General features: G+C 44.9%; 1 protein-coding gene and 1 long non-coding RNA gene across 2 annotated transcripts in view; one reads left to right on the forward strand and one right to left on the reverse strand.

Annotated features, from left to right (window-relative positions):
* pcdh15b (protocadherin-related 15b) overlaps positions 1-24,174 on the reverse strand; it is a gene marked incomplete at both ends in the record, with an annotated part of 695,468 nt that overhangs the window by 248,702 nt on the left and 422,592 nt on the right.
* On the forward strand, positions 12,912-22,321 carry LOC311236270. The gene is made up of 4 exons (XR_014620205.1): positions 12,912-13,205; positions 15,294-15,429; positions 16,496-16,546; positions 22,053-22,321. It is a non-coding gene; the product is annotated as an uncharacterized lncRNA (long non-coding RNA).

Raw genomic sequence — 24,174 nt, forward strand, 5'->3', positions numbered from 1 at the left:
GTGACGAGTGAATCTGGTAGTTGGTTGTTAAAAACGCGAAACATAATAACGTTACGCTTTCTAGTTCAGCGCATTTCATAACTGTATGGGCTTTGTTTATACTTCAGAGCTCAGAGGTGATGTACAGTGACGAGTGAATCTGGTAGTTGGTTGTTAAAAACGCGAAACATAATAATAACGTTACGCTTTCTAGTTCAGCGCATTTCATAACTGTATGGGCTTTGTTTATACTTCAGAGCTCAGAGGTGATGTACAGTGACGAGTGAATCTGGTAGTTGGTTGTTAAAAACGCGAAACATAATAATCAGTCAGCAGCGCTCCACTGCTACCGCAGCTGAACACAAGTTGGTTGGTAGTGGTACGCGCTGCCGCTAGCTCCTTGTAGTGCTGTGACAAACTGTCAAAAAGGGCTTTGGTTTTTGAGATACCCCTACCGGAGGTAGAACAAAACACAAGCATATTTTTCCTCGTCTCTAAATGTCCTAACCTAGTTGTACAGTAAATGACCAAGTAAGGCTTTGTCAATATTCCAATGTACAGTTTCTATGCCAAATGTATATACACTCCTTTTCTGGACACTTTTGTATCACAAACAGTACTGTATTTGCAAATCTGATATGTCATAAATGTATAGATGTAGCAGTACTGTCTATCTGTATGTCATGTATGTCATATATGTTATGATGAATTGAAAATGGGGGACCCTGATGTAAACAAGACGAAAGTCTTTCTCTGGTCTGCATCCCCTTAACAATTGTATGTATTGAGATGTACTGTACTGTACCCATTCTGCAATCTGTTAATAAACTTTTCAATCAATCAATCAATCAGTGTAAAATGTGTGTGTGTCCCCTACCTTACCCCCCCCCCCCCCCCCACCTCCAATGTACAGCCCTCACCCAACCCACCCAACCCCACCCCACCCAACCAACCTCCTCCAATGTACAGTTTCTACGCCAAATGTATATACACTCCTTTTCTGGACACTTTTGTATCACAAACAGTACTGTATTTGCAAATCTGATATGTCATAAATGTATAGATGTAGCAGTACTGTCTATCTGTATGTCATGTATGTCATATATGTTATGATGAATTGAAAATGGGGGACCCTGATGTAAACAAGACGAAAGTCTTTCTCTGGTCTGCATCCCCTTAACAATTGTATGTATTGAGCTGTACTGTACTGTACCCATTCTGCAATCTGTTAATAAACTTTTCAATCAATCAATCAATCAGTCTCCCATATATGAAATGGATTCTTGTATAAAAATATTTTACTGCAAAAATGGTTAAATTGATAGATATTGTTATACAACCCCAAAGGAAAAAACAACCAAAATATAGCCTGGCCGTATGAGAGTTGAGACATATAAACTCATGTAGATTAATAATACAAGCTCCAAGAGCTTTCAAACTTGACATGCTAGCAGTGATGCAACAGTAGCAGGACAGTTAAATGTGTATTCCACCCAAATGGTTAGCAGGACAGTGATGTAGCAGGACTGTACAGTACAGTACAGTGGACAGTGGTAAAATGGCTGCAGGACAGTTAAAGGTGTATTCCACCCAAATAGTGTTAAAGGTTATAACCCAAATCGAATGATTTTAAAGGTGTATTCCACCCAAATTGTTTTAAAGGTTATAATACAGTAGCAGTACAGTGGATCACAGTGATGCAACAGTAGCAGGACAGTTAAAAAGGTGTATTCCACCCAAATGGTTAGCAGGACAGCCCCATCACAATGTGCAGGTGTGTACAGTAGCAGTACAGTAGGTGTACAGTAGCAGTACAGTAGGTGTACAGTAGCAGTACAGTAGGTGTACAGTCGCAGGACAGTTAAAGGTGTATTCCACCCAAATGGTTAGCAGGACAGTACATCACAGTGATGCAACAGTAGCAGGACAGTTAAAGGGGAACTCCAACATTTTGGAAAATTAGCTTATTTAACATCTTCCCTGGAGTTAGACAAGAAGATACATACCTTTTTTGTCTCTGTGCGTGCATTTTAGCTTTGGGAATAGACGCTCTGTTAGCATAGCTTAGCTTCATCACTGGAAGTGAGGCAGGACAGTAGCCTTACAGTGCCTTACAGTGTATTGCAAGGTCTGACATTGACCAAATTTGATATGCATGACCTTGGTGGGCTCTAGGTCAACTCCTGAAAAGGGGGTCAATGTCAGACCTTGCAATCAAAAGTTAGGGGGCGCACTGAAATTATGGCAAGGGTTATTAGCCCCCTAACTTTTGATTGCAAAGTCTGACATTGACCCCCTTTTCAGGAGTTGACCTAGAGCCCACCAAGGTCATGCATATCAAGTTTGGTCAATGTCAGACCTTGCAATACACTGTAAGGCACTGTAAGGCTACTGTCCTGCCTCACTTCCAGTGATGAAGCTAAGCTATGCTAACGGAGCATCTATTCCCAAAGCTAAAATGCACGCACAGAGACAAAAAGGGTATGTATCTTCTTGTCTAACTCCAGGGAAGATGTTAAATAAGCTAATTTCCCAAAATGTCTCTTAACCACCCGTAGGCCCAATCTCAAGTCTAGGGGGGGGACGTGCTTTTGCGGTCGCAGCCCCTGGGCCAGGGCACTGACTGCACGTTCATCTCATGGGGATGCACAAGCAGAGTTTGGAAAATTATTAACAGGACGCCTGAATGTCACTTCTAGGAATTTTTTTTCAATATATAAGCACAATGAAAATAACTGATTGTAGAGCAGCAATATGGATGGGATATTGGACAACTTTCTGGAGCATTAAACCAGGGCAGTAGAAACAGACGGGCAAGCATCTGAAGTGAACATGAACTGAATTGAACTGACACTTGTTATATGTGACTGTCCTGTATGTATTTATTGTGGGGATTGGGAAGGGGACGTTTGATGTTCCATGTTGAGGTCCCAGTGCTTAAATAACATGCTGTACCTCAAACGATTACCACCAACCATAGTTGTGTGGCATTAAAGTATATCTTGTAGAGTTTGAATGGCAGGAGGGAAATAGGCTACTCGTTGAGAGATGTAATTCCTTTCTATGTATAGCCTAATAGCGTAATCAGAACCCAAGTTACATTATTGCTTTGTATGTGAATATAGCTAGTGTAGCATTATCTGAATAATGATCTTACATTTTAAAATACAGGAACTTGGTGCAGCCTTTCTTGATGTGAGCAACTGTCAAAAACCAGCTAGATGGGCCCTTGATGAATTCCCTTTCCATCCTGTACCAAAAGTCCACGTAAAAAGTCTACAAGATACACTATACGACTAAGGTACCCATGTACATGTCAAAATACTTCCCAAAGGTCAGTGAATACCACAACCACTACACCAGAGGAAGCTCAACAAATCATGTTAAACCCAGATTCGGCTCAAACAAGGGACTAAATACGTTTCGCAATTATGCCACATCAATGTGGAACGCCCTACCCAAAGCTGTAAAGGAATGTGAATCCCTACCCACATTCAAAACCGCTCTTAAAGAGCACCTACGGGAGGCTGCAATTCGAAACTGGCCACCGTAAATGCCCGAAACCCCCACCACCTCCTAATAGACAGTCTCCTCCCCACCGCATGTATATATTCCCTCCCCGCCGTATGTATATCTCTCTCCCACCCACCCACCCCCTCCTAATGTACAGTCCCCTCCCCATCATATGTATATACTCTGTCAGGATCTAGGGGTAACAGTACTGTATATTTGAATACCGTTTATGTCACAAATGTATCAGTACTACTAAATACCTATATGTCCCTATGCCATAAATGTCATGTATGTTGTGTATGTCATAAATGTCTATATGAATTGAAAATGGGGGACCCTGATGGAAACAAGACAAACGTCTTTCTCAGGTCTGCATCCCCTTAACAATTGTGTGTATTGAGCCGTACTGTATTGTACCCATTCTGCAAAGTTTTCATTCATTCATTCACACCAAAGCACCTCAAAGGCGCTAAAAACAAAATTACAAACATCTCAAAACAAACTGGTCAGACTACTGCTTGACCTTACTCCGAGAACCCACCTCACCCCTGCCCACTTTGACAACCTAGGATGGCTTAGAGTAGACGACAGAGTACAGCAAACAGCAATGGGCCTGGTCTACAAGATACACTACACGACCAAGGTACCCATGTACATGTCAAAATGTCTATTATAGATATTCTCAATCTCTGATTTAATATGTCTATGTCTAACACTGGTAAGAGACACGAAGGAGTGACTGGTTGTCTTGTTTTTTTTTTTTGGGAGGGTAGGCCTATATATTTAAATTTTTTATTTTTTTGTGATGTTGTGATGTTGTGATGTCTTGATTTTGTCTGTCCTGTCTGCTTTGTTTGTATCTGTTAAAACATTGAATACAAATAATATCAACAGAAACTGGCCCCGGTAAATGTCCAAGTTTTCAATCAATCAATCAATCAATCAATCAATCAATCAATCAATCAATCAATCAATGTATGTACCTTATACGTGACAAATAAAAACAAACTTGAAACAAATTGCTGTGGGGTTAATAATTTTGGCTTCAATTATGTTGTGAAGGGCCAGATTAAACCGAATATATATATTTATTTATATATATATATTTAATTGTATTTGTATATTCTCTAATATTCCTTGATATCCCTTGTATATTCCTTGTACAAAATGCATTGAATATCCATTCTAGCCTACTGAACATCCCATAATAGTCTCCATTCTACTATTGGTCGAGACCTTGGTGCCAGGCTGCCATACCCCCAGACCCAGTTCAAACGTACCGCTCAACATGTACGAACAAGTCCTAGTTCCGCGTAGGAATCTGGCTACCGCACCACTAATGGGACTATTTGTTCATAGTGCGTATATATACTGCGCTACTAAAGTAGGACTTCCTTTTCAGTCCAGTTTCTTACCCTCCAATAGAGTCACAGACGTAAAGCCTCCCCGCGACGCCACGTGTGGGAGTAAGGCCAAGTTCGGCTTACCATCGGTATTGAGACATCGTGTATATTAATATTTGAATAGTCATATTTGGCACTATATCGTCGAGTTGGACGTAGTCTATTAAGCTAATAATAGTCTGTTAATATATAGTGCTTCGTGCGGTGAGAATACTACCGTAGTCAGTACCCCATCGTTTCGGGCAGAAAACTGGCTGCTTATCCAGGGTGGTTGACCCCACGTGAAGCTGCACCCGAGGAGCCCCAGAGCCGACGAGCGAGTGGACCTGTATACCGGATTATTCTACCGACGACAGCCCGCCTTCCCAGGCACGGATTATGCTTTGTATACGTTGATTATTCCATGGATAAAGACCCCCGACACTGCCGTGTGTTGGAACCCCCCCCCCTGGAGAGGACGCAAGGTGAGGAGACGCTCTGCAAGACGAGGTCGCTTCACGTCTCTCCTCCGTGGACCGGAGGACGCCGGCCCACAAAGAGTCCATCTGCTTTCATCTGTGGTCCAAGGATCGCCGGCGCATTGAACGGCACTACAGTGGGTTCACCTGGGATACCCTTGGCCGGATGAGGCAGCCGGATTCTACCCCCCCCCCCTTCCTACTCCTGTCGGCTTACAAGCGACCGGATTAACCCCCCCTAGTGTATCCCGTATATAATCATTAAAGTATCATTGCTGTTATTCCTTAACTATTCCAGGTCGTATATGTACCACCTGCGCCTTCAGAGATTGGACATTCTCTATTGATATACCGACGAATACTCTTGCCATAAAAGTGCATACTAATTCCCATTCATAAATGTGATTGATTTGATTAAGTGCTTGCTCTACACACCATCGCTGTGTAGAAATAAAGACCTATTTCTAATTCGTACATTTGTGTTGGATCCGTTTCATCTACGTGACAGTGTTCATCATAATATATTTATGCCGAGTACTGGGTGGCCGAATATTAAGTACAAAGGTAGTGGTAGTAAGTATCATATCTAGTAATACAGTCAGGGAATTGTACCCCTCAGTTACAATTGGTCCTTCGAGCCGGATGGTAATTAGTGTAATATTAATATAGTGTTATTAATATTGAAATGGCCTATGATGAACACTCCACGAAACGATCCTCCTAATCAACGCCCGCAGCGCGAACGACGGCTCCCTCAGTACTTAGAGGCTTACGCTGTCAGTCAACAACCTAGTCTTCTACTAACAGTAAACGCGGTAAAACTAGAAAGTAAAAGTATGTCTAACCCCAACGCCCAGACTACCCCGACCATAGAGGCCCCTACGGGTTCTAATGTAACTGACCAAGTTCACGGTGGGGACCAGTGGGAACCAGACATGACTTCACACCCCGCCAGTACTGAAGAAGTAGTCCCCGATGAGTCCCGGGAGGAATACAACGCTACCGAGAGAGAACTCGGCACGGAAGAAGACGGGAAGAGCACCGTAGAGATAGAGCTCCAAGGCTCCGCAAGGAGTACCCCGAGGGAAGGCTCCCCTATACAACCGCCTTCTCCCAGCGAGGCAGAGAGGACCCTACAGCAGGCCTTCCTCATCAGCCTGAACGCCGCTGCTGAACGCGACCGACTGCAGATCCAGCAGCGGAGCGAAGAGCATATACGTCTAGAAATAAGACGCATTCAGAGAGAAGAGAATGTGGCCCGAGACCGAGCAGACAGCCAGCGAGCAGCTGCTGGTGCTCTACGGGACGCAGAGCGCGACAGACAGCAAGCGCAACTAATAGAACAGCTGATCAGACGGACAACACCCTCTCCCTCCGCCAGAGGCTCCAGGAACTCGTCTAGACACACCTCCAGGGCGGCATCCCCTAGCCGAGTAAACAACCCTGAACTTGACCAACAGACGAGGTCTATACCCCCCACAGACCACCTCCCCCCACCGGTCCAAGCGAGACCTAGCAACCGGGAAGGAGCAGCATATCCTGTGGAGAGGCTAAACCAGAGACTACAAGCACTGGATGACCTAACTGAAGACGAAGAGGAAGAGGAGGAGAACCACGCCCGACGACAGCACAGTACTCTACCGGACCAGGAGGTCCGGTACAGCCCAGGCTATACTCCCGCGGAGCCGCGCTACAGACCCCCGACTCTATACACGGGTGAGCACGACGCACGACCCGCACCGAGGAACAGCACCTGGACAAGCGGGCCATGGTACACTGCCGGTACCAGCCCATACCAAGGAGCGGGAGGAGACTCGCCTAGGAGGCCTCTCCCCCAACGCTCGCCGATGTATCCACAGTCAGCGTCATACATTGGCACGCCTATGGTACCCGACTTCACCCAAGAGAACCGGGCCCAGTATACAGAACTCCGCATGTGTCTGGAGACCATGTTGGTGGATGTATTGGATGAACGCCACAAATACGCCATCCTACTGAAGCACTTAAAGGTACCCTGCGCACATAATATAGCGCTCGCCTACGCGACTTCCACCACCCCATACACAGCAGCGCTGGTAGCATTGGACCAGAGGTATGGGCGCATATGGGATTACGTGATCCAGGAGATCCGACACATCGACCGCTTACCCCCAGCAATAGACAATCGAGCACTGGACGACCTGTCCATCAGAGTGCAGTCCCTGGTAGGGATGTTGGGAGCGCAGAGAGAGAAGGGGAGGCATGAACTTTACGCCAACTCAAATGTGGAAAGGATCTTGGAGAAGCTGCCGCCCGCTCGACAGGAGCGTTTTAGGCGGCAGAGAGACCACCGAGACCCGAATGGCCCCGAACCGAACCTCCTCGATCTAGCAGACTTCCTGGCGAGAGAAGTCAGCAGCCTACGGCTAGATACATTCGGACGGAGCACCCCTGGCTCCAGAGAAGGAACCAGACGACTAAATGATGGAAGAAGATCGGTGACTGTGATGCACCAATCGGAGTCAGTACCGAGCAGCAGGAGCCACAGTACCCCCTCCAGAACGGAGAAGTGGAAGATAGTGTGCCCCTACTGTGAGAAAGAACACTGGCTAGCGCAATGTGACTCCTTCCCCAAGCTGAACGCGGAGGAAGCAAGTCAATGGATAAAGTCCAACAACCGCTGTTTTCGCTGTGCGCGCTCACACATGGCAGCCGAATGCCGCTTAAAGAAAAGGTGCACCAAGTGCGATGGAGCCCATCTGGACATACTTCACGACAGTAACAGACGGCGCCCTTCACCCGCACCATCCAGCAGCAAAGCGAGCGTCATGTACATCGATCCCGCCAGCAGCAGTGGAGCCCGAGTACTCCTAAAAGTAGTGCGTGTGACACTAAGCTACCAGAATAAAGTCCTGGACACTTACGCCGTCCTCGATGACGGGTCAGAGAAGACCCTTCTGCTCGCCTCCGCTGCGGCCCAGCTAGGGCTGCGGGGAAGCGAAACCCAAATGACAATTCGGACAATAAGACGAGATTTGAAGACGATAAAGGGCGAGAATGTCTCATTCTCTATCGCAGCAAGCGGCCAGCCTGAGCGACGGTACCAGATTACAGACGCTTTCACCAGCCAAGAAATAGGACTGTCGCGGTACACATACCCCGTCGCCAAGCTGATGGAGAAATATGTACATCTGCGCAAGCTACCGATCCCGCTCATAGACAATGCTATGCCGACCCTGTTGATAGGCTCCGACCATGCAGACCTCATTGTCCCGATAGACCGGGTTCATACCGGACCCCGAGGCTGTCCTGCAGCAGTCGAGACCCGTTTGGGATGGACTCTCCAAGGCCCGCTCGCCAAATCTCTCAACCGAAGTACAGCCACTGGATGTCTCCACTCCCGAGTCACAGAGGGAGAAACCGCACTCCTGCAACACGTAGAGCGGCTATGGACCTTGGAACAAATGCCCTTTAAGAACGGAAAGAAAGACATTCGCTCTAAAGATGACATTTACGCCATTCACCTCCTCGAGACAGGGACCAAGAGAGTCCCGGTCAACGGCGTGTTGAGATACGCCACGCCACTCCTGCGGCGAGAAGGAATGCCTACTTTCCACGCCAAGACAGACGCCACAGAACGGTACCTGCTGAACACGGAGCGGCGCTTAGCCAAGAACCCCGCCCAAGAGAGTGTATACCGCGCTGAGATTGAGAAGCTCATCACAGCGGGACACGTCACAAAGATGGACATTAAAGAGGCTGACCAGACCACTGAATCGTGGTACGTGCCTCACCACAAGGTCCATCACAACGGTAAAGACCGCATAGTATTTAACTGCAGCTACCAGATCGGATCCCAAAATCTGAATAAAGAGTTACTGCCCGGTCCCACACTCGGCCCCTCCCTACTCGGCGTTCTACTCCGCTTCCGCCAGGAAAAGGTGGCCATCAGCGGGGACATTAAAGGAATGTTCCTGCAGGTGAGATTAGTAGAGGAGGACAAGCCCCTGTTACGGTTCCTATGGAGAGAGAAGCCAGGAGATGAGCACCCAGCCATCTACCAATGGGAAGTCCTCCCCTTCGGAACGACGTGCAGCCCCTGCTGTGCTACATTTGCACTACAGAAACATGTAGCAGAGGACCCAGCAGCGGACGAAGAGGTCCGACACAGCGTAAAGAACAGCTTCTACGTAGACAACTGTCTACAAAGCCTTTCAACCCAGGAAGAAGCCGAGGCTCTCCTGATTAAACTCCGCGCCTCATTGATCAAAGGCGGCTTTGATCTCAGGCAGTGGGCCAGCAGCGATCCGCAAGTACTGCGCAGCCTCTCCTCCGAGGACAAGGCAGCCAGCAGCGAGACCTGGATGGCTACAATCCCGGGAGAAGCCCAGGAGATGACCCTGGGATTGGTGTGGCGATTCAAAACAGATTCGCTTCACTACAGACACAAGCCCCTGACTACGGAGCAGGGAAGGCCGGCGGCGGCGCCGACCACCAGACGGAGTGTGTACACAACACTCGCCCGACAATATGACCCGCTAGGATGTATTCTACCGTACACCACCAGGGCAAAAATGATTGTACGAGCATTGTGGGACAAGGACCAGGGCTGGGACGACCCCATTCCCGCACACCTTGCATCCACCTGGAGAGAGTGGGAGATGGAGCTCCACTCACTCCCAGGCGTTAATATGCGCCGAAGCTACTTCCCACCCACGGTGAGGCCAGAGACATGTAAAATGGACTTACACGTCTTCAGTGACGCCTCAGAGGTCGCATACGGATCAGTAGCCTACTTGCGGGCCCAAGAAAAGGGGGGAGAGATCTACACAGCATTTGTCCTCGCCCGCTCGAGAATAGCCCCACGCAAGCAACAATCTATCCCACGTCTAGAGCTCTGCGCAGCCCTAGCCGGAGCGCACCTAGCCACGCTCATCCAACGCGAGCTCACCATACCGGTGTCTAGAACAATCCTGTGGTCAGATTCCACGACAGTACTCGCCTGGATCAAATCGGACTCATGCAAGTACAAAGTCTTCGTGGGAGTCAGAGTCACCGAGATTCAAGACTTAACCGAAGAGTTAACCGGAGAAACAGAGTGGCGCTACGTTGATACAAAACAGAACCCAGCTGACGTCATCACCCGGGGGATGCCCCTAGATGACCTCACCCGTCGCAATGTCTACAGTGACGGCCCCGCATTCCTAAGACTCCCGGAAGGACAGTGGCCCATGCCTATCCCGAGGGAAGCAAGTCCAGAGGAGGTGGAAAATAAGAAGCCTGTGTTCTGTGGATTGAGCACTGTTATCTCCGCAGACCCCAACACACTCCTGATGGGGCGGCTAGATCCCGCGTTACCCCAGACAATGTACCGGCCTGAAGAAGCGAACGGCCGACGAATGTGGAGGTACAGCCAAGTATTAGCCGACAAGTTTTGGAGCAGTTTCCTACTGCACTACCTACCGTCTCTACAGACCCGCCAGAAGTGGGTAAAGGAGAGAGACAATTTGACAGAAGGAACAGTCGTCATGATTATTGATCAATCACTGCCCAGAGCTATGTGGCCGGCCGGCCGCGTAAGCAAAGTGATCACCGGTGCCGACGGCAAGGTCCGAGCAGCTGAAGTGCTCGTCCAGGGTCGCACTTACACCCGTCCCGTGGCGAGGCTCATAGAACTGCCCCGACTCCCAGACACAATCGATGATGACCATGACCCTATAACCATATGACTTTGTGAAGTTGACTGACCCCTACAACAAACCCTTATGTGTACATAGACAACGCGATTAATCTGTCTCTGCTTAACTGATTAGGTCTGGGACCAATCAGGGGGTGGCTGTTGTGAAGGGCCAGATTAAACCGAATATATATATTTATTTATATATATATATTTAATTGTATTTGTATATTCTCTAATATTCCTTGATATCCCTTGTATATTCCTTGTACAAAATGCATTGAATATCCATTCTAGCCTACTGAACATCCCATAATAGTCTCCATTCTACTATTGGTCGAGACCTTGGTGCCAGGCTGCCATACCCCCAGACCCAGTTCAAACGTACCGCTCAACATGTACGAACAAGTCCTAGTTCCGCGTAGGAATCTGGCTACCGCACCACTAATGGGACTATTTGTTCATAGTGCGTATATATACTGCGCTACTAAAGTAGGACTTCCTTTTCAGTCCAGTTTCTTACCCTCCAATAGAGTCACAGACGTAAAGCCTCCCCGCGACGCCACGTGTGGGAGTAAGGCCAAGTTCGGCTTACCATCGGTATTGAGACATCGTGTATATTAATATTTGAATAGTCATATTTGGCACTATATCGTCGAGTTGGACGTAGTCTATTAAGCTAATAATAGTCTGTTAATATATAGTGCTTTGTGCGGTGAGAATACTACCGTAGTCAGTACCCCATCGTTTCGGGCAGAAAACTGGCTGCTTATCCAGGGTGGTTGACCCCACGTGAAGCTGCACCCGAGGAGCCCCAGAGCCGACGAGCGAGTGGACCTGTATACCGGATTATTCTACCGACGACAGCCCGCCTTCCCAGGCACGGATTATGCTTTGTATACGTTGATTATTCCATGGATAAAGACCCCCGACACTGCCGTGTGTTGGAACCCCCCCCCCCCCCTGGAGAGGACGCAAGGTGAGGAGACGCTCTGCAAGACGAGGTCGCTTCACGTCTCTCCTCCGTGGACCGGAGGACGCCGGCCCACAAAGAGTCCATCTGCTTTCATCTGTGGTCCAAGGATCGCCGGCGCATTGAACGGCACTACAGTGGGTTCACCTGGGATACCCTTGGCCGGATGAGGCAGCCGGATTCTACCCCCCCCCCCTTCCTACTCCTGTCGGCTTACAAGCGACCGGATTAACCCCCCCTAGTGTATCCCGTATATAATCATTAAAGTATCATTGCTGTTATTCCTTAACTATTCCAGGTCGTATATGTACCACCTGCGCCTTCAGAGATTGGACATTCTCTATTGATATACCGACGAATACTCTTGCCATAAAAGTGCATACTAATTCCCATTCATAAATGTGATTGATTTGATTAAGTGCTTGCTCTACACACCATCGCTGTGTAGAAATAAAGACCTATTTCTAATTCGTACATTTGTGTTGGATCCGTTTCATCTACGTGACAGTGTTCATCATAATATATTTATGCCGAGTACTGGGTGGCCGAATATTAAGTACAAAGGTAGTGGTAGTAAGTATCATATCTAGTAATACAGTCAGGGAATTGTACCCCTCAGTTACAAATTATATAATCTTAAAAAGATAAATAGAATTGCACATCAGTTCACACTAGAAGGAAGGAGACACATTGCGTGACACAGTGCGTTCACATTATCAGTCAATCAGTCAAATGTTGTGGATGTGGCCATGTGGGGGAGGGGAAGGCTGCAGTGCAGGCACTTGTTGAGATGTGGTGAGATGGACTTGGTGGCTGTGAACTCTAGAGTAGCGCGTTACAGTTCAACCAGAAGTTGGTGAGAGGGGGAGGGGATGGGAGGGGGAGGGGAGGGGACGGGAGGGGCTATTGATTGCAATGTGACGGCGTGACGGCTGGAGTTAACTTGAGGGGCGGCTCGGTTGAATAGTTGGAGATGATTTGTCTGAGTTTGTTTACCTGTTTATTTGTTTTCTCTCGCGGTTGTATATTTAGATAGTATGACTTGTTCATGTGGAAAAAGGGATTTGAAGACGTGTGCTATGTGGCAACGTCTGCCTCCGTTGGGATTGTGTGTCGAAGACAATGTGGGGATCAGCGATGGTGGAAGGCTAACGCTGAAGCTAGAGCGGGGACACTGGAATCCTCGCGGATGGTTTGTCGTCTCACGAACTAAGCCAAGCAAGGTAAGGCTTTGTAACTAACGTTTGGTTTATTAACTGTCATATTTATGTTACAATCTAGTTAGCTCTAGTTATTTTGTAACGTTAAATGCAATTTAGCCTGTAAACGACCCTCTAGGTAGCGTCATTCGGTTTGTGTGTGATAGGATAGGGAACCGGAAGCAGCTACTGCGCGCATGAGCTCAGCTTTACGGATGAACCGAAAGTCACGAAAGGGGCTAGGTTACAGCTAAAAGGAAAGAGAGATCTCCGTGAATATCTTCGTTATTCTTTTGTTATTTGGACATTTTGTACAAGGTAACTGCTGTGCACTTTCTATGGTTTTATTATTTGGTTTGAACTCACTTTTGTTTGTGTTTTTGACAACTTAAAGTTATTCCTGTTACTGTGAGAATAGTATTCTCACAGTAACAGGAATAACTTTAAGTTAGGGATGCACGATAATTATCGGGCCGATATCAGCAATTATGACGTCATCCCGATAAACCCGATAACGTTATTAATAGCTCCGATAATATAATATATTTTTTGGTAAAAGAAAATGCTGTGTGGGTGAATTGGAATGAAGTGCGTTTGTTTTGACTGTAGGCTCATCCCGCCAGTACTGTGGTACGACTGACAGCGTGTGGTTTAAGAACAGGGCGTTTTACACAAATCGAGCGCTCCCTTTCTTGGCTGTGACGTAGGCACGTAAGTTTCTGAATCAGCGAGGACGTTATAAACAAAGCTGGCCGCGTCGGTACTCGGAATTTCAGAGGAAAAAGATAGCTTGCTATTTGTAATAAATGCAATGGAGAAGTTCCACAAGGAGGGAAAAGGGCAACAACTTGTAATACATCCAGCCTGACGGGTCACCTGCGGCATCACCACCGCTACGATGGTGTGTTATTGTGTTAACTTAAAAGCCTACGACGACGCGAGGAGCTAAGCAAAGCTAGCCCCTTCCATGGCTGTGAATGAATGAATGAAAACTTTATTAACAGATTGCAGAATGGGTACAGTACAGTACAGCTCAATACATACAATTGTTAAGGGGATGCAGACCAGAGAAAGACTTTCGTCTTGTTTACATCAGGGTCCCCCATTTTCAATTCATCGTAACATATATGACATACATGACATACAGATAGACAGTACTGCTACATCTATACATTTATGACATACCAGATTTGCAATTACAGTACTGTTTGTGATACAAAAAGAGTCCAGAAAGAAAAGAGTATATACATTAGGCGTAGAAACTGTACATTGGATTGGGTAGGTGGGGGTGGGGGGGGACTGTACATTGGAGGTGGTTGGGTGGGTGGGGGGGGGGGGGGGGGGGGGGGGGGGTTGGGTAGGAGGGGTGCAACCCTCGGTTGAACGCAGTCACTTATGGCTCCATAGTAGCCAGGTTAATTTGCACCACCAAGGACTGCTTAAAAGCTAGCGGCTTGAGCCCTTGGGTCATTTCTGTCAAACTTCTTTAATTTAGCAAACGACTCGTCAATAGCTGGCTTTGGATTCACAGCAGCTTCTAGCTTCGTTCTAGCTTCTAGCTTCTAGCTTGTTGCAGGTGACTTGTTGTGGTGGTGATGTGTCCACTCAAAGCCTTTTTTTCAAGGCTCCGCTTTGAAAAAAGAAGAACAAAAAGCTTCGAGCGTCTTAGGTTGGATGTATTATAAGTTGTTGACGGATTGTGAATTTTCATTTGGAAAAATAAATATAGTCACTTTATCAGTCAATACTGTTCGTTGTCTTGGCTTTTGTTTCTGTTGTCTGGTTAGGTCGCATTTAAGTTGGTGTTAAGTTATTGTCCTGGGAAGTCTTTTTATGTATTATTATTGTATTGTGATATGTTTTGTTTCATGTTGAAAAAAAAAATTTGATAAAAAAAATAATATATACATTAAGAAAAAAGATTATAATACAATAAATATCGGTTATCGATATCGGTTATCGGCCTGAGGAGCATAAAGTTATCGATATCGGTGTCAAAAAATCAATATCGTGCATCCCTAGAGAATACGTTGTTTTCTTGCTAGCTTGGTCATTGCAAATTGCTAGCTTGCCTACACATTTAATAAGGTCCAGAGTTTTGTTTGCTTATAGATCCGGAAAGAAGACTTTCATGTGGTTTATGGTTAAGCCCCCTGTTGGAGAGAGAGGACCTCTCGAAGACACTCTGACGTCACGAGACCGTCGCCATCTTGGTATTGGGGAAACAAACGGATTTCTACGATCAAATGTATGCGGTGAGCTCCGTTTTTATTACATATTTTAGCACATTCTTGTTCATTTCATAACCTTTTCATATAATTTGTTTTGAAAATATTGAGGCCAACATGGCATTTCACTATTTCGAACGCCTTAGTTTCTGGTTATTATAAGTGCATGTTTCCCCCCAAGCCATAGACATGCACTTAGACAGAAAGTTAAAAAGACAGGAAGTTGACTTCGAGAATTTAGTGATATAGACCACCGTAACACTTCCGGGATTCTGAAATCAGGGAGGAGATTGCGGGGGGGTCAAATGAATGAATGTGGACGAGAGCCGTGATGTAAGTGGTTGCCGATACGGCTGTGGGGGTGCTAGAGACATGATCGAATAGACGTTTATGCGCCTCGCTCTCCTGAACACGGCGTGACCCATAACTAATCGATCAGAACTAAATCGGCAGAGAAAAAGCCCATTTTAAAGCACCTATTCCGCATGGACATGCGCAGAGTGCCCATGGAGTCTGGACGACGCGAGATGACGCTCGAATGAATGTGGACTGTTCCATCAGAGGGGGAGCTTTGATGGTCATGTAAGTGGCTACAGACCGCTGCACTTAAATATAAACATTAGTCTACCTGTAGACTCAATGAGGTAATTGTAGATGTCGCCATAAGACGCGTCTGGCCATTTAGTGGGATCATTTCGTCATTATCCTGTTCGGCTGAAAGGACATTGGCCACCGAAGCTCCCCCCTCTGATAGAACAGTCCACATTCATTCGAGCGTCATCTCGCGTCGTCCAGACTCCATGGGCACTCTGCGCATGTCCATGCGGAATAGGTGCTTTAAAATGGGCTTTTTCTCTGCCGATTTAGTTCTGATCGATTAGTTATGGGTCACGCCGTGTTCAGGAGAGCTAGGCCTACTGTCTTCTACAGCAGACCAGGCGAAATAATCATGCATGTTCTAGCAATCATGTTATCATTTAACAATATGGCTATCTCTTTGCATTGAATAGTGTAAACAATGACCAGGCTTTTGCTAGCTAGAATGTCATCTAACCCCCCTCTCCCCTTTCTTTCTGTACCACACAGTTCGTATTCATTGATAATTGAATGGAAATAAATCTGTTAACTGGCTACAAGGTAATCACTGGACACTTCATTTAACTTTGTCTCTGTGTGTAACAGAGTTAGAAATGTTATTTAAAAACAAGACTAAAAAATGTCTGTCGGTCTGACAAATTGTCATCAAAAGTGATAATTTTTTCAAGTATGTTATTATACATGTTGCTGTCTCACATGGCTATGAAAAACTTCCCACATCTATAAGCTTCAATTTAAAGGGGAACTATTTTACTATTTCTTTCACTATTTGGGCACTTTTACACAATTCCTGTGAGTCTATGGAACACCTCTGTAATATATATATATTTTTTATTCATTGTTTTGTATTTCTAATCAAGTCCTCAAAAACAGCATTTTTCTACCTCAAGATTTCAAGCTGTTTTGAGCCTGGGCTGCAGGGCGGCTCCTAAACCACTGCGGAGCGTCGTCGTCTATCTCAACATTAACATGCAGCAGTGACTATATGACATCACATATCGCGCACATTTCAAACGACTCAGTTCAGTGAGGGTGAATATTGTGAGAGGAGAGTTGGAAGAATGCGCCAATATGAGAATTTTGAGACATAGATCATATTAATATAAGTTCACATAGCTAGGAAACAATGCTAAACACTCAAAAAGGCCATTTATAAGATAGTTCCCCTTTAAGTACAAGATGACCTTTCTATCTAGAAGATTACATGAGCTAAGTTATCCATCCATTGTACCTCAAATCGAGAAAATAGAACATTCAAAGCATTATCCTTTTCTTCTTTTTTTTCTCTTATAAATAACTAAAAAATATATTAAACAAGAGTTGAGACTTAAGTAATGTAATGCTATACTATCTGAAGTTAATTACATGAAAAATGAACAATATTACGCCCCCTGGTGACCAGGGTATCACAGTGCACCTTAAAGCAGTGCTGACCGGGTTACACACACCAACCAAACCCTAACCCCGTTTCATGTCACATCCCATCTGAAGTTATTCAGCAAAGACAATTCTGGGTAAATTGATATATTATTCTGGCTGTGGGAAGAGATTGAGTGTCCAATATTTTTTACATGAAATGTGGCAGCTCTTCTAGAGTGATAACATTAACGTTGGCTTGTAGATTGTTAGCTAATATAGCCAGCCCAATGTAGCTAGCTAGTGAGAGTAGAAGTGGGAGAGAAATTATGAAATTGTAATATTTAAGAGAATTTATTATAATTATTAGCAACTCTACTTCTAGAGTGATAACATATAGCTAGTTAGATTGTAGATTGTTAGCTGCCAGCCAATGTAGCTAGCTGACAGAGGGAGTGGGAGACTAGTGAGAGCAGAAGTGGGATATCAATTATGGTGTGTGTGTGTACAATATTTTGCTATTGTAGTGAATATACTGACTTTCTGATGGTTGCAATGCTACGGTATAGTCAAGGTGCCAAAGAGACGACAAGATGCCTGGATACCTTGCCACGAGTGCTTCAAAAAACAATCAGCCACCCCCCCCCCCCCCCCCCCCCCCCCCCCCCAGTCTGGGATATTAGTCTGTGTCTGAGGTTAGATGTCAATGAAATGTGAAACATTGGATCTAAATGAATGTCTATTGGCACATTATAGCCTGTTCAAGCTGCTGCGGTCAGGCAAGCGCCATGCAGCAAGAACAGAGAGACTCCGACTCAGCTTCTTCCCCCAGGCCATCAGAACACTGATCTCTCCACACATAAACACACACCACACATCCTGCACTCTCTCACACACAAACACACTGCAGGTCACTTTAGGGAAAAGCAAAAGCACTTCTTTAAAAAACAACTGTTTTTGTATAGTTAGTATAGGAGTTACATATAGCATAACTGTATATTGTATAACTTAGTAGTGTATATAGGACTCATTACCTTTAATTTGTAAGCTTAGCATTGTATTTGATCTTAGTAAATTTTATCATGTCTATTTTATTAAAGGTAATGAGTTCTATATACTATACAATATACAGTTATGCTATACTAACTATAGTTGTGTTTTTTAAAGTGACCTTTGCTTTTTCCTAAAGTGACCTGTAGTGTGCTTGTGTTCATGTGTGCTTGTGTGTGGAGAGATCAGTGTTCTGATGGCCTGGGGGAAGAAGCTACATTTCTGTTCTTGCTGCATGTATGCGAAGGCGCTTGCCTGACCGCAGCAGCTTGAACAAGCTAATGTGCCAATAGACATTAATTTAGATCCTATGTTTCACATTTCATTGACATCTGACCTCAGACACGGACTAATGGCTGATTCTTCTTTGGGGCACAGGTATCCAGGCATCTTGTCTCTTTGGAACCTTGACTATACTGTATCATTGCAACAATCAGAAAGTCAGTATATTCATTACAACAGCAAAGTATTGTACACACACACACACACATCATCATTTATATCCCACTTTTGCTCTCATTAGTCTCCCACTCTCACTAGCTAGCTCCATTGGGCTGGCAGATAACAATCTATAAGCTAACTAGCTACTGCTATCACTCTAGAAGTAGAGTTGCTAATAATTATAATTAATGTTCTTAATAATTACAATTTCATAATTTCTCTCCCACTTCTACACTCACTAGCTAGCTACATTGGGCTGGCTATATTAGCTCAATCTCTTCCCACAGCCAGAATAATAGATCAATTCACCCAAAATTGTCTTTGCTGAATAACTTCAGGTGGGATGTGACATGAAACAGGGTTCGGTTTTTGGTTGGTTGGTGTGTGTAACCTGGTCGCGTGTATGCCTTCTACAACGCTGTTCCAGTTCCGCATTGTCGTTTTGCGCTCTGATTGGCCGAGCGCGCGCATGTGCATGAGCCGCGACGCGGCCCTCAGCCAGGCAGCAATACTAAGCTCCAGTTAACCTAATTTATACCGTAAGCAATCATTAAAAAAATATACCGTTAACTGGAATATGTTGTTTCTTTACACATATGTTGGATTATGTAATTGGTTTGTCATGACAAACCAATAAAAAATCGCGCGACTCGGGCTTCATCGCCGCCTTCGCGGCTGCGTTGCGGGTCCACGACCCTCCGTGCTGCGATAAGGCTTTCAACAGCGGGGAGAGTATGCTGCCTCGAGCGGCATCGCTGAGCTCGCCATGGTGTCCGCTGGACTAAGCCAGAGACTGTCTTATTATGGGGCTTATGCAGAGAAGCGTAACACAACAGTGAACACATAGTTGCAATGCATCTGTCAGTCGTACTTAACTATGTGTTCACTGTTGTGTTACGCCTTCGCGGCATAAGCCCCATAATACTCTCCCCGCTGTTGAAAGCCGGAGCACGGAGGGGCGTTGATGAAAACGGCAACGCGGAACTGGAACAGCGTTGTAGAAGGCATACACGCAACCTGGTCAGCACTGCTTTAAGGTGCACTGTGATACCCTGGTCCACCAGGGGGCGTAACATTGTTCACTTTTCATGTAATTAACTTCAGATAGTATAGCATTACATTACTTAAGTCTCAACTCTTGTTTAATATATTTTTTAGATAAAGAAATAAGGGTAATGTTGAATGTTCTATTTTCTCGATTTGAGGTACAATGGAGACCTGGTCATATCAGGTGTAATCTTCTAGATAGAAAGGTCATCTTGGACTTCAATTGAAGCTTATAGATGTGGGAAGTTTTCCATATCCATGTGAGGCAGCAACATGTATAATACAATACTTAAATGATCACTTTTGATGACAATTTGTCAGGCGGACAGATTTTTTTGTCTTTTGGGGTATTCTGAGTGTGATATTTGACAATAGAAAGGTAGTAAGCCCCAGAGTATTATTCTGATACTTCCCCCTATGTGTCAGGATACACCATGCAAAGTTTCAGACTTATCTGACCATTTATGCAGTTGCATAAATGTTTTGGCCCCTGAGGCCAAACGGGGCTAAGTTGGAGGGGTGGACCTGGCTCCCGGCCTACATCCTCCCAAGATGACAACGCTCGCCCCCACAGACCAGGGTTTATCAGAGACTACCTCCAGAATTTGCGAGTAGAGAGAATGGAATGGCCTGCCAACAGTCCTGACCTCAACCCAATTGAACACTTGTGGGATCAGCTTAGGCGTGCTATTCGTGCAGGGTGACCAACACAACTATTGGCTGACTTGAGAGTTGCGACAAATCCTGGTTGAGGAGTGGAATGCCATCCCACAGCAGTGTGTGACCACGCTGGTGTCCAGCATGAGGAGGTGCCCGGCTGTTGTGGCTGTGTATGGTTCTTCCACATGCTACTGAGGCTCCTGGCTGTTTGTTAAATTAATCAATTGTAAAATTGCCATTATGTATAGTTTCTGCCTTGTTACTGATGGACTCCAATCATCCAATCCACCAAACAAGAGTCAATAGCAACAGCAGAATAAACTTTGAATAAGATTTGGCTAATTCTTCATGGGCGCAACCCACATACTCGGCAGTGCTGCTCATCCCACAAATGCATGTTCCTTACAAATGGGGCACCATAGGGGCGGTTAGGTGGCGTAGCGGAGATTGCGTTCGTCACCAACCCCGGAGCTGTGAGCTGGATTCGCCTGTTCGAATCCAGCTCACAGCTCCGGGGTTGTCACCAGCTTGGCTGGCCGCTCACACTAATACAATTGGCAGTATTAGAGGGTGGGAGAAGCTGGCGGGGTGGGTCCGGGTCGTTGTAAACAGCTACTACAGTTCGGTCGGGGCGCCTGCTAAGCGCGGATGGGACCTGAGTGGGAGAGTGTGATCCTTCCACACGCTACGCCCTCTCGGAGAATATCCGCGCTGCCAGGTGAAAAGAAGCGGTTGATTGGCTGGACGTGTGTCGGAGGAAGCACGTGGTAGCCTCCACTCTCCCAGACCGACTGTGGGGGGTAAGTGCGCAGCGACCAGGAAGGGGATTGGGAATTGGCATAACGACTAACATTGGGATGGGAGAAAATCGGAGGAAAATGGAGGGGGAAAAAGATAAAAAAATAAATAAATAAAAATGGGGCACCATTTAAATGGGAAATAAACAGGCTTTCCAACGGTATAAAATGTATTGCCAAGAAACATTGTTACAACAGAAATAATCAGCCAAACACAAATTTCCAAACTTTATGTTTATCACACTAAATAGTTAGACATGATGATCTTCCGGACCTTTGCTTCAAGAAATTCTCTTAACTGGACCTCTTAAAATGTTTATTGAATACCCCTGTTTTATTTTATTTATTTAAACTTTTTTTTTTTTATTGCATTTTCCATATAATCTTTTTACATGTTTTCCACATCATATGATACAATACCCCTGTTTTAGTGGAATATAGTAGTATATATTTTCTGTTAGGATATCTGGGTAACAGTACTGTATATTTGCATATCGTGTATGTCACAAATGTAACGGTACTATATACCTGTGTATGTCACTATGAATTGAAAATGGGGGACCCTGATGTAAACAAGACAAATGTCTTTCTCTGGTCTGCATCCCCTTAACAATTGTGTGTATTGAGCCGTACTGTATTGTACCCATTCTGCAATCTGTTAAATAAAGTTTTCATTCACCTTGTGTCTACTCTAGGAGCTACCACATTTGAAGAGTCTGCTGTACAGACAGGATGTCTACTGTGGGACCTTCATTGCGGCCTAACCAGCGACAGTTTCTAACGTGATTCTCGGCGGAGCAGCAGTTTTCAAATAAAAATGAAACTTTTTTGACCAGTCCAGTAGAATCAACACACAACCAGCATCTCAGTAGCTCACAAAAAAATGAATTGTTCTACAAATTGATTTGTTATTATGCCTTGTAGTTAGGCCTGCCACGATAACACATTTTGCTGGGCGATTAATTGCCCCCGAAAATATTGCGATAAGCGATATTATTGCGACCGGTTAGAGAATTTTTTTTGAGAAATTTATTTCCCAAAACTTTTATTTTGAAGCCCACCGCTCCGTCTTTTCCGGTTTTAGACTTTTATTTTGAAGCCCACCGACCGGACCGGAAGTATTGTTGTGATTATCCTAAGCAGAACATATGAGCCGACAACTTGTCTCGTCCGGTTGTTTTTGAGCTAATAACAAATGTTGAGATTGTTGGTGAACAACTAACTTTAGGTTAGTTTTAACGTTAGCTACTAACGTTAGATGCAGCTACTACAGGCAATCAACGATGAGGAGGAAGCGTCAAAGCAGTATATAATAGAATAGCTGTGGTGCGTAAGCACTGCAGCACGACTCGAAACTACCGGAGTGTTATAATAAATTAATTCATGTTTAACTTGTCCCCGTGTCCAGTCCTTTGACTAGCCCCACCCGTTCATTGTAAACAATGATGCATGTAATTGTATTAACGTTATTCTGTGTTGTACTTGTAGCTATGCTATACGTTGTATTTCGTTTGTTAGTTATTTAGCTAATGTTGTTAGCATGGAATGAGAATCAACGGTCTATCTTTCATCTTTATTTAGCAGTCCAGTTTCTCCGGGCAGTAGCGAGTAACTACTTGGGTCTAAAAATAGCTAACGTTACACTACAAATAATGCTACTTGGTTAAAAGGAGCAACACTATTGAGAAATGTAGTTAAGCTGTGGCGTTGCCCCACGGAGCTCCCGTGCTGTACTCTAGTAACGTCAGCGGCCCGCCTCCCAACACGGACAGTGACTGACAAGCGGCACTGGTTCCGCCTCATTAAAACAAACGCGCAAATAGCAATTAATCGCGCCCGTCAAAATCATTGCATTCATTTTAATTATCGCAGCAATTAATCGATTTATTGCTTATCGCGGCAGGCCTACTTGTAGTTATCGGGTTTAGTATGATGAGTGTATACATGTATGTATCTTTGGCTAAACTAAGTAAAAGATGAGCTCATCAACCACATGTGATACACATCAGACTTGAACATGTCAATTAATGATCTGATCATACTCTATTGATGGCTAGGATATTAAAATGTTAAATGTCTTTTGTTCTTGGATATGATAATGGTCTAATTTAAGTGCATTGGATGTCTTGTCTCCTGTGGCTACAATAAAACTTGTATTTTTGGTACACAATCTACATGTTTAAAATCACTATCCCTGTGTAGTTAGTCATTGAGCTATGTCACTCAAATACTATAACGTAAGTATGTGCACCTGCACCATACAAAAGGCTGTCATATTAGATCAATTAAACAATTTTGAAACAATGCAGACTGGTGAAAAGAAAATCAAACCTTACTGTCATGCACTTGTCCTAATAAACTAACCTACACTGTAGCACTCAACACTTTGATGAACATTGTTACTCAGCTGATAGAGTTGTACCCTTCCTGCTGTCTTGTTGTACAGAACTTGTAAGTCGCTTTGGATAAAAGCGTCAGCTAGATGTAAAGTGGTTGACTATAAGTACGTATTCAAGACCTAAACTCTTTCTCTGCATCCCCTTAACAATTATGTGTATTGAGCCGTACTGTATTGTACCCATTCTGTAATCTGTTCATACAATTTTCAATCAATCAATCCGCAGCTTAATTACTGTAGCGATATAAGAGTGATTGATTGATTGAAAACGTTAACAGATTGCAGAATGGGTACAATATATAGCTCAAATACAACAACTAACGGCTAAGAGGATGAATACATGGAGAGAAACATTTCTAAATCGTCTTGAATCTATAGCTCAACATGAAACAATTCGCAATTTATCATAAAATAAGTAA

The sequence above is a fragment of the Notolepis coatsorum genome (assembly GCF_963971535.1).
Source record: "Notolepis coatsorum genome assembly, chromosome: 10".
NCBI lineage: Eukaryota > Metazoa > Chordata > Actinopteri > Aulopiformes > Paralepididae > Notolepis > Notolepis coatsorum.